The 15,624-nt window shown below is 34.3% G+C and overlaps 1 long non-coding RNA gene across 1 annotated transcript; it reads left to right on the forward strand.

Moving 5' to 3' along the window:
* Positions 1-455: 455 nt before the first annotated feature.
* Positions 456-14,913, forward strand: LOC132621823 (uncharacterized). Its single transcript, XR_009575696.1, has 2 exons — positions 456-1,061; positions 8,960-14,913. It is a non-coding gene; the product is annotated as an uncharacterized LOC132621823 (long non-coding RNA).
* The last annotated feature ends 711 nt before the right edge of the window (positions 14,914-15,624 follow it).

Consider the following 15,624-nt stretch of genomic DNA (forward strand, 5'->3'; position numbering starts at 1 on the left):
TTTTTGATGTGTCGACTTTGTTCTATTTTTATTTTAGTAGGATTATTTGTGAGAATCAAAAAGCAAAAAAAAATATTTACTATTTTTAGAGTATAAGTTTTGGGTTCAAAAGAATGAAAAGCTACAAAAATATGCTTTTTTAGGATTTAGTTTTGGTTAGCTAGTTATTTTCTTTTAAATAGTATATTTTTTTCTATCTAGAAATAGTTATTAAGTATTTCTCATTTTTGCGTTTAAATAAAAGATAAATAAAAAAATATAGGCCAAAAGGAAGAAAGGAGCGAATGTAGTTATACCACCTCACTACAAACAAAATTTCGTAACAAATCTTATAACAAAGGGTGAAGGGGTCACGTTTTTTTCCTAATTTTGCGAGAGGATATTTTGTGTGGGACCCCCGCCCATTTCCATCATCATCAGTATATAACGGCACACAATAGGGGTGGAATGATTTTTTATATAGAAAAACGGATAGAGAGATAGACCGAAAAAAATAAATCATCATCATCTTCATCTCAAACACACACAGAGACACGAGAAAAGAGAGGCACAGATAGAGGGAGACGGACAGAACAAATAACAAAATATCCTCATCATCATCTTCTTCAAATTTTTTATTCACCTTAAGCACACACTCCATTATTGGGGGGCTCTGTTTTTCGTTTCCACCAAGCTAGACACATACTCATCTCCATCATTTTCCATTTTTACTTTTTAACACCCAAATCACAAAACCACCGTGAACCACCCAGAAACCGAGCAACCCAGTTCCACCGTCCAAATACCACCACTGTGTTTCCATCGCTAAACCAACCAACACCCACCGTTAAATCAACCACCATCCCCTTCATGCCCTGCTACTAATAGCTTTAGCCGATTTTCTGTTTGGAGCTCTAGGATTTTTAGCCGTTCACATTGTGTTAAAGTTTGGGGTTTCGTTTGAGTTCCCGTAGTTAAGGTCGTTAGTTGAGGTTCTTCTGTCGAGATTTCCGGTCGGCTCCGTTGCTCAGTTCAATCATCTGAGTTGCAGCAATTTCAGAGTTAAATTGATATACACAGAGGTCCAATTCTAACTCTACTCAATGGTTCATTTCTTTGTTATTCTAAATGCTTGAATAGAAGTGTCCCATGTTTGATTAGCCTACTATTTTTTAGCTTTATCATTTGCTGTTTTATTTTTTTTTAAGAAAAGTGGGGTCTTAAAGGTTATCATTTGATTTGGATTAATTGGGTCATGGAATTGATTATTTGAGTAATTAAATGAGTTAATCGTGTGGGCTTGAGATTTTAATTAATCAAATGGGCCGCATGCTGTTTGGCTAAAATTGAAAGAAGAATTTTGGGCTTAACATTAATTTCATCCATGTCTTTGATTGTTGGGTTGATAGGCAAATTTAGGACCGTTTAATTTCTTGTGCGCTTTTACTCGCTTTCGAATGTTATGTATTTATCCGGGGAATGCCCCGAAGTACTTTGTAAAATTGGAGGTCGTAAGCGGAGAAGACCTCGGGATGTCAGGGATAGCTTAGTATAAGGTTAGCATAGAGTAGTATAGGTTTATTTTCTCGCATTTTTTTTTATTTCGGATTGTAATAATTTAGATTTTATTTTTTGAGCTTTTCTCGTGTGTGTATGTTTTATGTGAGTTTACGTGATTGAGTTTCTATTTAAGCCAATACGAGTTAATTAAAGCGACCGTGCTAAAACCACAGGACTCGAGGGATGCCTCACACCTTCCCCTCGGTCAACAGAATTCCTTAATCGGAATCTCTGTCGCTGATCATTTTTTAGAGTCAAACTTGTTTTGAAAGGGATATTAATTTTACGGTGACTTGGCACACCAAAACTCGATGTCAGGTGACGACTCTTTTTCTTTAAATAAAATCCCTTTTCGAAACACAATTTTCGTCACTTTCGATTTGAAAACCCTTTTGCACTTAACATTAATAAATCATTTATGTGGGGGAAAAGGGGTGTGACAGCTCTAGCGACTCTGCTGGGGACTTTTAGAATTCGAGCTTTTCAAACAATGACTCGTATTGGCTTAGTTAGAAACTCTTGGGTGAACGTTTTGTTTAGTTAATCGTTTTTCGTTATTTGCTATTTTCCTGAGTTTATTTGTTTATCGTGTTTCATTACTTGTTATCGCTTTTATATCTGGCATCATTTGCATAACCCCACCCTACCCCCACCCTAATTCTTTCTACAACAAGTTTCGGAGTACGTTGTAAGCGTACACGACCTTTTCGAGAGTCATCTAAATTTTTAGGGAGGGGGCATTTCAAGCGTGGAGTAGGCGGAAATTAAAGCAGCCGCTATTGACCACGTGCCTCCTCGAACAGCCTTGTTAGTAAGCCCCAACCTAGGTCAACCTTTAGGACACTCTTATTTGCATCATATCATTTGGACCTAGCAGGACTCGATCCTTGGTATCGTGTTCCTTTGTAGGAGACTTGTCCCAAAATGATGTCAAACTGGGCTCGTGGCCCAAAAAGGCATTAATCATCCCTATGTGTTACTTGTTGCATCTTGAGAGTAAAAAGGTCATTTGGTGGACTGATTTTGGGGAGGAGTGTTTGAAAAGAAAAATGAGAAAATGAGAAGGCTTGAAAGTAGTAGTGGGTGTTGAAAAGAATTTCGTAGCTTTAGGAGTTTTAGCGTCTTTTGTGAAGAAAAAAAAAAACAACAGATTTTTCCCCTTTCTTTCATTTAGTAAAAAAAAAAAATTCTTATTTCTATGCATTTTGTTCAAAAAATAAAATTCCAAAAAGATTTTACTTTCGTTATTTCTTAAACAAAAAAGTGTTGTTTTGTTTTAGTCTCTTTAGTACATGTCTTAGTTAAAAACCCAAAAAGATTTTTATTTTTGTTTTATTCCATGTTTGAAAAAAAGAAAAAAAAAAAAAGAGAGAAATAGTTGTTCTTTTCGAGTCAGGGTCAGTTTTTCAAAATGTCCTTAACAATCTAATCGGCACGAACTACGCACACCTGATTCCTATCCCTCGGGGCGACGATACGTGGGTAACCCTCCTTGGGTTCAGTGATTTTTATTCAAAAATTCAAAAAAAAAAAAAAGTTTTTATTTTGATTAGAAAAATCCTAAAAAAAAAAGAGTTTTCGTGATCCTTATTATAAAAATTGAAAAAAAAAAAAAGAGAAGAAGAAGAATCTTTTAGATTAGTTGGTTCACATTCTTTTTTTTAAATGAAATTACAAAAAGATTTTTCTCCCTTCTATTATTTTAGGCTTCTTATTGTAGGAAAATCAAAAATCTGGAAACCCCAAAAAATATTTTCTTTTACTTAGCTTAAGATTCAATCCTTTGGAATTTTAAAATTCAAGAAAAAAAATAAGAAAGATTGCCGAGTTTTCTTCCCTTGGCAACATCCTTAGTTTGGATTAGAGATTAATTAAGAAAAAATGTCAAAAAGATTTTTCATATAGTTCTTTTGATTGTTTATAAATCCAAAAGATTTTTGAGTCTTTATGGTCTTCTTTCCTTCAAAATTTCCAAAAAAAAAAAAACAGGTCTGTCGTATCTTCCTGAACTACGCAAAGATCTAATTCATGTTTAACATGATACGTAGGCAACCCAACTCAGGTTCGATCGAATTATTTTCAAAAAAATGCAAAAAAGAGTAGTGAAAGAGCGGAGGAAAAAAAAAAGGAAAAAGAACGAGTGAACCGAGAGGTGTGGAAATGAAAAATGAAAGAGATGAAGGCCAAATTCAGCGGAAATTGGGATGATGCCAAAATGACATTGTTACCCTTAGAATCATTCTGGAATTGATAATTATGAATATGTACATAAAATATCCTAACCCGCTCGTCTTTCATTCATGATGTTTTAGAAGGTGGTTGGTTTGTGGTTTTAAAGCTGGCAACTCATCCATACAACACAAGGTTGAAAACCAAAAAGGGAATGGCAACCAACAAGGACACTGGTTTGGTTGATGCAAGTGCTCAACCACAGTTGTTTGACCAAAACTCGGGGTTAGCTGAAGAAGTCAGAATGCTAAGACAACACATGGAAAATATGTATCGGGCTTGGACAACTGGTCAGGCACTACCTCCACCACCTCCTGGCTTCCCAAACATTTCCCCTACTATGCCAACCTCAATCCAAGTTCCGCATACTGTGTCAGGTGATCCATCTAACAGTGAGCCCATGTTCAAATCCCCGGATACTCAACCCTATACTTCAAAACCTACTTTCAAAGTCTATGATCCGTACCCTCAGTTTGAGCCTCCTGCTAACATTGAAAATTGCAAGATGGTCATAACAGTGTTTCATACAAAGACTTGTGCATGTTTCCTAATGTTCATTTGCCCCCCGGTTTTAAGACTCCATAATTTGACAAGTTTGATGGGCATGGTGATCCTCTAGCCCACTTGAAGAGGTATTTCAATCAATTAAGAGGAGCTGGAGGTAAGGACGAAATGCTTATAGCCTACTTTAGCGAGAGTTTAACAGGAATAGCTTCGGATTTGCTCACCGATCAGGATATCATTAAATGGCATACTTAGGATGACATGGCTCAAGAGTTTGTGCGACAATTTCAGTATGATATAGACATTACTCCAGATAAAATGTCCATGACCAAGGTGCAGAAGAAATCTACAGAAAGTTTCAGGGAATTCGCCATTAGGTGGAGAGAGGAGGCTGCTAGAGTAAAGCCTCCAATGGCAGAAGGTGAGGTGGTGGATACTTTTCTTCAAGCTCAAACCAAAGAATATTATCAACACATGCTCTCAGCACTGGGCAAACCGTGCATTGAGGTTATTAAAGAGGGAGGGGGGGGGGGGGATGATAGAAGATGGAATCAAAACAGGGCGTATCATTAATTTTGCTGACATGAAAGTAAATGCTGAAGTAACTCAAAATGGTTCAGGAAGACTAAAGGATATGATGGAAAATGACGATGTAGCCATGGTTGTACCATAGCAGCGACTGGGCGTGAGGGCTCCACCTCGCTTATATACTCAACCACAATCTCAAATCTATCCCCAAGCTCCATATAATCAACCTTAACATTACTTCCCTCCACAGGACCCTTAATATCCCATGCCACCTCTCCCATACTTTTCCTGTGGTGTGCAGCCATACAAAAAAAAAAAAAGACAACAAAGAAGGGAGGCATCTGGAAAACTCCCCAGGCTATCAGTCTCAGTTCCAAAAGTTGATAATGATGAATTGGTTAAAGGGACCCAGAACTTGTTTGCTGAGAATAATTTGATTGAAGCTGATAATGGTTCAAGCAACGCTTATGTGCAACTTAGTGGCTAAGGTGTCAAGCTCAGCAGTTGGGGAAGTCATTCTTTTTCCCACTGAGAAGGAGTATTGGTAGTTTGTTTTGACGTTCTTTCTGTTATCCGGATTATTCAGGGTTGTAATCTGGATTTTACTTCGCTTGTTTTAATGTTCAAACCCTTCTATCCTTTTTGTTTAATGAAAAAATAAAGAAAAAAAAGTTTTTATTTTTGTCAAATTTTTAATTCATTTGGTTTAGTTTTCTTTTGTACAGTTTATTTCAGGCTGGTTCTAATGACATAGCATGCATGCGAAATTTTTGGTCTGATCTGAAAACCTGGTCTAGCCAGGGAAAAATGCACCAAAACTTGAAAATTGTAAAGAAGAACATTTGAGGAAACAAGTGGAGACAAGTATAAAGGAAAAGTGTGAGACAATATCCAACAATGCATTTGTTATGAAGAGATACTATATGATCTTCATTTCTCATTCTCAAATTGCGTGTTTTGTGCTTGACATTTTTAAGGATTGGTATGACGAAGGCATTTCATTCTGCTATCTTAATGTTGTGTCACCATTTACTACCCCTGTTGAGCCTTAGTTTTATTTTCTTTCATATCCCTCTTTTGGAATCAAAATAGAGTTGGAAAAGAGCCAAAAAAAAAAAAAACAGAGAGAAGGATAACGAAAAGAAAAAGAAAGAAGGAAACAAAATCACATAAAAAAAACAGAAGAAGAGAAAACACAAGAAATGAGCTGCCGAAACTACGTCTGACCTGATTCTTGTCTCGACAGGATATATAGGCAACCCGATTCTGAGGTTCGGTCCAACCAAAGAAAATGCAAAATTTCTCATTTCAAAGAAACTGGGACAGAAGCTATTTTTCCTTTTTAGTCGATTCCAAAGTTGTAAATCTCACCCCCATTATTGTTTGTTGTTGTCTTCGAGCCTCCATGCCACCTTTTTTGTTCAACCCTATTCAAAAGCTGCGTTACAACCAAAGAAAAGACAAACTCTCATGGGCACCGTAAGGCGATGGTGAGTTCAGAGAATTGAAAATGAGAGAGGTTTAGTGGTGAAAACTCTTCGAAGCACCACTAGCCGAATGAGAGTCATGAACCTGATGAAGAACTCGGGATACGAAAGCCTGATTTCAAAACAAGTTATGAGAGTACAACAGGAGTTAAAGAATAGATTGGTTGAACAGATCAGGCCGCTCAATCCAAAATGCATGTCATGACCATTGGAGCCAGCGACCACATTCAGTTAAGTGTCTTCTTTCCTTTTCTCCCAATAAGGGATATTTCTTGTTGAATTTCGCTTCTTTCCATTTCTACATCTTTTACTTGTTTTGTTTTGTTTCGTTGAGTCAATCCATGTAGAACGACTGGAGAAAGGATTTCAAGACTTGCTACCAGCTTTTCCAATTGCGAAGCAAAACATCTGGCTAGCACATAGAGGTAACATGATTCAAAGTGGGGTAGAGTACCTAATGAGTTATCGTTCGTTGACAGGTTCTGGATTCATGAAAATATAAGGGATCAGTAGAGTTTGAATTAATAGGAACCATGAAACAGAGGTGTTGGTATTGGTTTAAAGTCATTAAAAGTCACTCTGGTAGCCAGAGTTTGGGTCAGTGGTCCAACGAGCCGACAACGAGCACTGACTATTTGAAATCAAAGTTAAATAGGACAAGTGCATGAGTAATCACCTTCAGAACCAAGGCCACAAACCAACCACCACATTTTAAAACTCACAATTTTTCTTTGTTTGAAACAAGAATGGATGTTATCCTCAGATCAAAGGTTCAAAGCTTCAAAAGGTACAATGTCTCATTTTTGCCGATGTAAAAGGTAATGTCCCAACATAGGTTTGCAAGCAAAAAAAATTGATCAACTTTTCAATTATGAATATTGTCACCCCTAGGAGACGCACTTCCTAGTCCGGGTTGTAGGAGACGCACTTCCTAGTCGAGTCTTTCAGTTTAACCCCTAAGAGATGCACTTCTTAGTCTGGGTCTTTCAGTTTTTACCTTTAGGAGACGCACTTCCTAATTTGAACCATAACTCATAGGAGACGCACTTCCTAGTTTTGGATATTTTTGGTTTTTGACTTTAGGAGACGCACTTCCTAATGTGAACCTTTACTCCTAGGAGACGCACTTCCTAGTCGAGTCTTTCAGTTTAACCCCTGAGAGACGCACTTCTTAGTCTGGGTCTTTCAATTTTTACGTTTAGGAGACGCACTTCCTAATTTGAACCATAACTCATAGGAGACGCACTTCCTAGTTTTGGATATTTCTGGTTTTTGACTTTAAGAGACGCACTTCCTAATGCGAACCTTTACTCCCAGGAGACGCACTTCCTAGTCGAGTCTTTCAGTTTAACCCCTAAGAGATGCACTTCTTAGTCTGGGTCTTTCAGTTTTTACGTTTAGGAGACGCACTTCCTAATTTGAACCATAACTCATAGGAGACGCACTTCCTAGTTTTGGATATTTCTAGTTTTTGACTTTAGGAGAGCACTTCTTAATGCGAACCTTTACTCCTAGGAGACGCACTTCCTAGTCGAGTCTTTTAGTTTAACCCCTGAGAGATGCACTTCTTAGTCTGGGTCTTTCTGGTTTTTGACTTTAGGAGACGCACTTCCTAATGCAAACCTCTACTCCTAGGAGACGCATTTCCTAGTCGAGTCTTTCAATTTAACCTCTAAGAGACGCACTTTTTAGTCTAGGTCTTTCAGGTTTTTCTTTTAGGACACGCACTTCCTAATTAAGACCATAACTCCTAGGAGAAGCACTTCCTAGTCGAGTCTTTCAGTTTAACTCCTAGGAGACGCACTTCCTAGTCGAGTCTTTCAGTTTAACCCTTAACAGATGGCACTTCTTAGTCTGGGTCATTCAGTTTTAACGTTTAGGAGACGCACTTCCTAATTTGAACCATAACTCATAAGAGACGCACTTCCTAGTTTTGGATATTTCTAGTTTTTGACTTTAGGAGATGCACTTCCTAATGCGACCCTCTACTCTTAGGAGAAGCACTTCCTAGTCGAGTCTTTCAGTTTAACCCCTAAGAGACGCACTTCTTAGTCTGGATTTTTCTAGTTTTTGATTTTAGGAGATGCACTTCCTAATGCAAACCTCTACTATTAGGAGACGCACTTTCTAGTCAAGTCTTTCAGTTTAACCCCTAAGAGATGCACTTCTTAGTCTGGGTCTTTCAGTTTGCTTTTAGGAGACGCACTTCCTCATTTGAACCATTACACCTAGGAGACACACTTCCTAGTAAAAGTATTTCGGTTTAACCCCTAAGAGACGCACTTCTTAGTCTGGGTCTTTCAGATTTTGCTTTTAGGAGACGCACTTCCTAATTTAAACCATAACACCTAGGAGATGCACTTCCTAGTCAGAATATTTCGATTTAACCCTTAAGAGACGCACTTCTTAGTCTGGGTTTTTCACATTTAGCTTTTAGGAGAAGCACTTCCTAATTGGATTCATTATTCCTAAGAGACGCACTTCTTAGTTTGAGTTTTCAGATTCACCCCTGGGAGACGCACTTCCTACTTAGTACATTTGATTTTACTTTCATTGTTGAATTACATTACATATAGTTTATGATTTTGCTAACACTCACAAAAATTTCCTGGTGCAAACTAGGATAGAATTTTTTATTTATTTTTGTGTTGTTTGTCTTTGATGATTTACAGGACCCACCTGAAGAATGGAAGCAAGTCAGGACCCACCTAAAGAATAGAAGCAAGTCAGGAGCCCGCCTGGAGAATAGAGACATCTTTAAACTTCAAGTTCAGGAGCCCGCCTGAAAAACAGGGTGTATTTTCAAGTTCAGTCAGAAGTAGCAGGTGCCCCGTCTGAAGAATAGGGTTTACTTTCGAGATCAGAACGCTTATCTCACCACTTGGGAAAGCATGAAGATTCAAGTCAATATTCAAGAGAAGCGGCATAGATAGGATCTTGTACTTGTATTTTCTTTTTAACTTTTGTTTTCATTTTGATGTAATAACAGGAGCCGCGGACCGGAACCTCAACAGGACCTCACTTGACTTCCCAACTCAGTATGTCTTGTCACCCTTCTTACCTCTTGAACTACACGAGATCTGATTCCCTTATAACCCGGGATATGTAGGATGCCCAAGACCAAGGCTCGGTCACATTTTTGTTCTGTTCCTTTCTCGTCCTCCAAATGATAGTCGGGTCAAAATTTGTCTCATTGTCTACGTCTTTGTCTGAGAACTCTTCGCGTCCCCAATCGAAGAGGGACAGGCTGTAGACACCTAATTTTGACCCTCCCCGAATGTTTCACCTTATAGTGTCTAAATATTTCTTTTAATTTTTATTTTTTGATGTGTTGATTTTGTTCTATTTTTATTTTAGTAGGCTTATTTGCAAGAATCAAAAAGCAAAAAATATATTTACTATTTTTAGAGTATAAGTTTTGGGTTCAAAAGAATGAAAAATTACAAAAATATGCTTTTTTAGGATTTAATTTTGTTTAGCTAGTTATTTTCTTTTAAATAGTATATTTTTCTCTATCTAGGAATAGTTATTAAATATTTCTCATTTTTACATTTAAATAAAAGGTAAATAAAAAAATGACAAAAAGCGAGAAAGGAGCAAATGTGAATATCACCTCACCACGAAATAACAAAGGGTCATACCAAATCTTATAACAAAAAGAGGGAAGGGGTCACGTTTTTTTCCTAATCTTGGGAGAGGATATTTTGTGTGGGACCCCGCCCATTTCCATCATCATCAGTATATCACACAATACGGGGTGGAATGATTTTTTATATAGAAGGATAGAGAGATAGACCGAAAAAAAAATCATCATCATCTTCATCTCAAACACACACAGAGACACGAGAAAAGAGAGGCACGGATAGAGGGAGAAGGACAGAACAGATAACAAAATATCCTCATCATCATCTTCTTCAAATTTTTTTATTCACCTTAAGCACACACTCCATTTTTGGGGGGCTCTGTTTTTCGTTTCCTCCAAGCTAGACACATACTCATCTCCATCATTTTCCATTTTTACTTTTTAACATCCAAATCACAAAACCACCGTGAACCACCCAGAAACCGAGCAACCCAGTTCCACCGTCCAAATAGCACCACTGTGTTTCCATCGCTAAACTAACCAACACCCACCGTTAAATCAACCACCATCCCCTTCATGCCCTGCTACTAATAGCTTTAGCCGATTTTCTGTTTGGAGCTCTAGGATTTTTATCCGTTCACATTGTGTTAAAGTTTGGGGTTTCGTTTGAGTTCCCGTAGTTAAGGTCATTGGTTGAGGTTCTTCTGTTGAGATTTCCGGTCGGCTCCGTTGCTCAGTTCAATCATCTGAGTTGCAGCAATTTCAAAGTTAAATTGATATACACAGAGGTCCAATTCTAACTATACTCAATGGTTCATTTCTTTGTTATTCTAAATGCTTGAATAGAAGTGTCCCATGTTTGATTAGCCTACTTTTTTTAGCTTTATCATTTGCTCTTTTTCTAACTATTTAGAAGCACGAGTTTGGGCCATTTTGGTCGTCTGCTTCGTCGTCGAGTCGTAAAAAAAAAAAAAAAGGTGTGGACCCCACCTAAACATTAACCAATATTAAAAAAAAGTGTGGGCTCCAGTTAAATCAAGCAATATTTAAAAAATGAATCTCATATTAAAAAAACAAACAATGTCAAAAAAAAATGCATCTCATATTAAAAAATCAAACAATATTTATGTAATTTCCAAAGTATCTCGTTAAATCAATAATGATGGATTCATTGCCACATGCGTATCAATCCATTAGTGAGAGCAAATGAAATTATTGTACAGCAACATACTTAAAATATTTATATATTAAAATAAGATAGAATTTAATTACTTTTTCATTTTTATCCTTACTCTAATAAATGTGAAAAGAGATTAATATCAAATGGAGATCAAATAATGAATAAGGTGAATTAGTCAAATTATAATTCTAATTCACGTTTCCTTAAAAAATCATGCAAAACACAACATGACAAGTAAAATGAACTAAATCGAGAATATTTACCAAAAATTAAAAAATAGCATTTCTTCGTTTAAATAGAAAATCAATTTCTACTTTGTTTCGTTTCAAACATGTAAAATTAATTTAATAATTTGAATTAGAATTATTCAAATCAAAATTTGACAAAAAATAATAAGTATTTTACACCTTTAAATTAATCGAATTAAAATTGAAAATATCAATTGATGCTTAAATATTGCTATTGTTTTATCTCAAAGAGAGGAAAATAGTTTTCTTTTAAACAAGTCTTCTCTTTTAAAAAGTATTAATAATTTTTCGTAACAAACACGAATGTAATATAGTTTTAGATACGGAGCACAAAACCCATGCTTCGTGTGTGTATATATATATATATATATATATATATATATTATCACTATCCAAATACAACTATATATACATAGATACACTATAATCTAAAGTGTTGGGCCCGTGCGCAACACGGGCATAGATTACCCATGCTTCGTTGTCCGTTTCCACTGGAAAAAAAAAAGGTATGGGCTCCACCTAAACATCAACCAATATTAAAAAAAAGCGTGGGCCCCAAATAAATACCAACCAATATTAAAAAAAAAAAAATGGAACCGCCATCTCCAAACTCAAGGAAAAAAAAGTGGACCCCATATTAACAAAATCAAGCAATTTTAAAAAAAAAAATGAATCCCATATGAAAAAGAAAACAATGTAAAAAAAAAATGCATCCCATATTAAAAAATTAAACAATATTTATGTAATTTCTAAAATATCTCATTAAATCAATAATGATTGATTAAAAAAGTGGACCCCATATTAACAAAATCAAGCAATATTAAAAAAATGAATCCCATATTAAAAAAACAAACAATTAATTTCTAAAGTATCTCATTAAATCAATAATGATGGATTAAAAAAGTGGACCCATATTAACAAAATCAAGCAATATTAAAAAATTGAATCTCATATTAAAAAAACAAACAATGTCAAAAAAAAAAATGCATCTCATATTAAAAAATCAAACAATATTTATATAATTACCAAAGTATCTCATTAAATCAATAATGATGGATTCATTGCCACATGCGTATCAATCCATTAGTGAGAGCAAATGAAATTATTGTACAACAACATACTTAAAATACTTATATATTAAAATAAGATAGAATTAATTACTTTCATAAATGTGAAAAGAGATTAATGTCATAAAATAAAAAATAATATTAAACAGAGATCAAATAATTAATAAGGTAAATTAGTGAAATTATAATTCTAATTGACGTTTCCTTAAAAACCGTGCAAAAGAAAACATGACAAGTAAAATGAGTTAAACCAAAAATATTTACCAAAAATTAAAAAATAGTAGTTCTTCATTTAAATAGAAAATCAAATTTCTACTTTGTTTCATTTTAAACATGTAAAATTAATATAATAATTTGAATTAGAATTATCCAAATCAAAATTTGATAAAAAATAATAGGTATTGTTTAGGCCCAATCTACATACATTAACAATAGAATATTTTACACTTTTAAATTAATCGAATTAAAATTCAAAGTATCAACGGTTTCCTTTTGAATAAGTCTATTAGTAAATTTTTGCCAACTTTGTATTCGTAGCAAACACTAATATAATAAAGTTTTGGATACGAAGAACAAACTACAATGTTATATTAATCGTGTTTTGAACAATATATATATTACTTTACTACTATATAGAAGAGCCAGTTTATAAGCAAGATCGTCGTCCGTCCTTTGGTCCCACTTTTTTATTTAAGGGCGAAAAAATCCTTTGTGGTCCCACCCACTTTTTTATTTAAGGCCAAAAAAATGACATTTTATACTTTATATTACCAACTCTTTTAAAAAGTAGATAGAAATACTTTATTATATTTCTATTTTTCTACTATATATAAGCATCGGTTTACCCATGTTTTGTCGTCAGTCACTCTTAAAAAAAATGCTTCTATAAAAAAAGTGCTTCTATATAGTAAAAAAAAAAAAAAATGGACCCCACCCTCTCCAAATTCATTAAAAAAAAGATTGATGCCGCCCTCTCCAAACTCATAAAAAAAGTGAATCCCATATTAAAAAAAAAAAACAATGTCAAAAAAAATACGTGCACCCCATATATTAAAAAATCAAACAATATTCATGTAATTCCCAGAGCATCCCCATCAAGTCAATAATAGTGGATTCATTGCTACATGTGTATTAACTCATTAGTGAGAGCAAATAAAATTATTGCACAACAAAAAATATGGACCGCATATTATTGTTTTTCTTCAAAAGGTTTAGTAGGCAAATACATACAATTTTCTTTTTTTTCTTATATTAGCCTGAGATCTAATCTAGATATATAATTGTTGTATTTGCTATTCCGCCATGTCATTTATTTGTTATGATTACTAAAATAAATATACTTAAAATATTTATATTTTAAAATAAGATAGAATTTAATTACTTTTTCATTTTTATTCTTACTCTAATAGATGTGAAAAGAGATTAATATCAAATGGAGATCAAATAATGAATAAGGTAAATTAGTCAAACTATAATTCTAATTCACGTTTTCTTAAAAAATCATGCAAAAGACAACATGACAAGTAAAATAAACTAAACCGAGAACATTTACCAAAAATTAAAAAATAGCATTTTTTTCGTTTAAATAGAAAATCAATTTCTACTTTGTTTCGTTTCAAACATGTAAAATTAATTTAATAATTTGAATTAGAATTATCCAAATCAAAATTTGATAAAAAAATAATAAGTATTTTACACTTTTAAATTAATCGAATTAAAATTGAAAGTATTAATTGATGCTTAAATATTGCTATTGTTTTATCTCAAAGAGAGGAAAATAGTTTTCTTTTAAACAAGTCTTCTCTTTTAAAAAGTATTAATAAATTTTTGTAGCAACCACGAATATAATAAAGTTTTAGATACGGAGCACAAACTCATGCTTCGTGTGTGTGTGTGTGTGTGTGTATATATATATATATATATATATATATATATATATATATATATTATCACTATCCAAATACAACTACATATACATAAATATACTATAATGTAAAGTGTTGGGCCCGTGCGCAGCACGGGCATAAGCCATCTAGTTTTTTTAAGAAAAGTGGGGTCTTAAAGGTTATCATTTGATTTGGATTAATTGGGTCATGGAATTGATTATTGGAGTAATTAAATGAGTTAATCGCGTGGGGTTGAGATTTTAATTAATCAAATGGGCCGCATGCTGTTCGGCTAAAATTGAAAGAAGAATTTTGGGCTTAACATTAATTTCATCCATGTCTTTGATTGTTGGGTTGATAGGCAAATTTAGGACCATTTAATTTCTTGTGCGCTTTTACTCACTTTCGAATATTATGTATTTATCCGGGGAATGCCCTGAAATACTTTGTAAAATTGGAGGCCGTAAGCGGAGAAGACCCCGGGATGTCGGGAATAGCTTAGTATAAGTTTAGCATAGGGTAGTATAGGTTTATTTTCTCGCATTTTTATTTTTTTTTAATTTTTATTTCAGGTTGTAATAATTTAGACTTTATTTTTTGAGCTTTTCTCGTGTGTGTTTGTTTTATGTGAGTTTACGTGATTGAGTTTCTATTTAAGCTAATACGAGTTAATTAAAACGACCGTGCTAAAACCACAGGACTCGAGGGATGCCTCACACCTTCCCCCGGTCAACAGAATTCCTTAACCGGAATCTCTGTCGCTGATCAGTTTTTAGAGTAAAACTTTTTTTGAAAGGGATATTGATTTTACGGTGACTTGGCACACCAAAACTCGATGCTAGGTGGCGACTCTTTTTCTTTAAATAAAATCTCTTTTCAAAACGCAATTTTCGTCACTTTCGATTAATTGAAAATCCTTTTGCACTTAACATTAATAAATCATTTTTGTGGAGAAAAAGGGGTGTAACACAATTCATAAGTCCTTTTTCTTTCTTAAATTCCATGCTCAGTCAACTACCATTACATACAATGAGGAAATAATATTATGCACAGTCGATACAATATTTATGTAATATAGAAGGTAACTTGCATTATTTTCTGGATTACTAATTTCACTTATTATAAATAGTTACTTATAATGATTTTTAAATGAGATGTGTAAAAGATAGCTTCTTTCGTTCTATCAGAAAACAATTGATCTCAGAAAATATTTTCGGATAGCATACTGTATGAATGCATAAAGACAAAAGGGATATTTGGAGACAGTGAAAAGGATCAATTAAAGACTTCCACAACTGGAAACAGTGAACGTATTTATTAAGGGGATTTCTACGTGGTGTAGATAACATTAGGCCTACTTTAAATTAATTACA

The sequence above is a fragment of the Lycium barbarum genome, chromosome 12 (assembly GCF_019175385.1).
Source record: "Lycium barbarum isolate Lr01 chromosome 12, ASM1917538v2, whole genome shotgun sequence".
NCBI lineage: Eukaryota > Viridiplantae > Streptophyta > Magnoliopsida > Solanales > Solanaceae > Lycium > Lycium barbarum.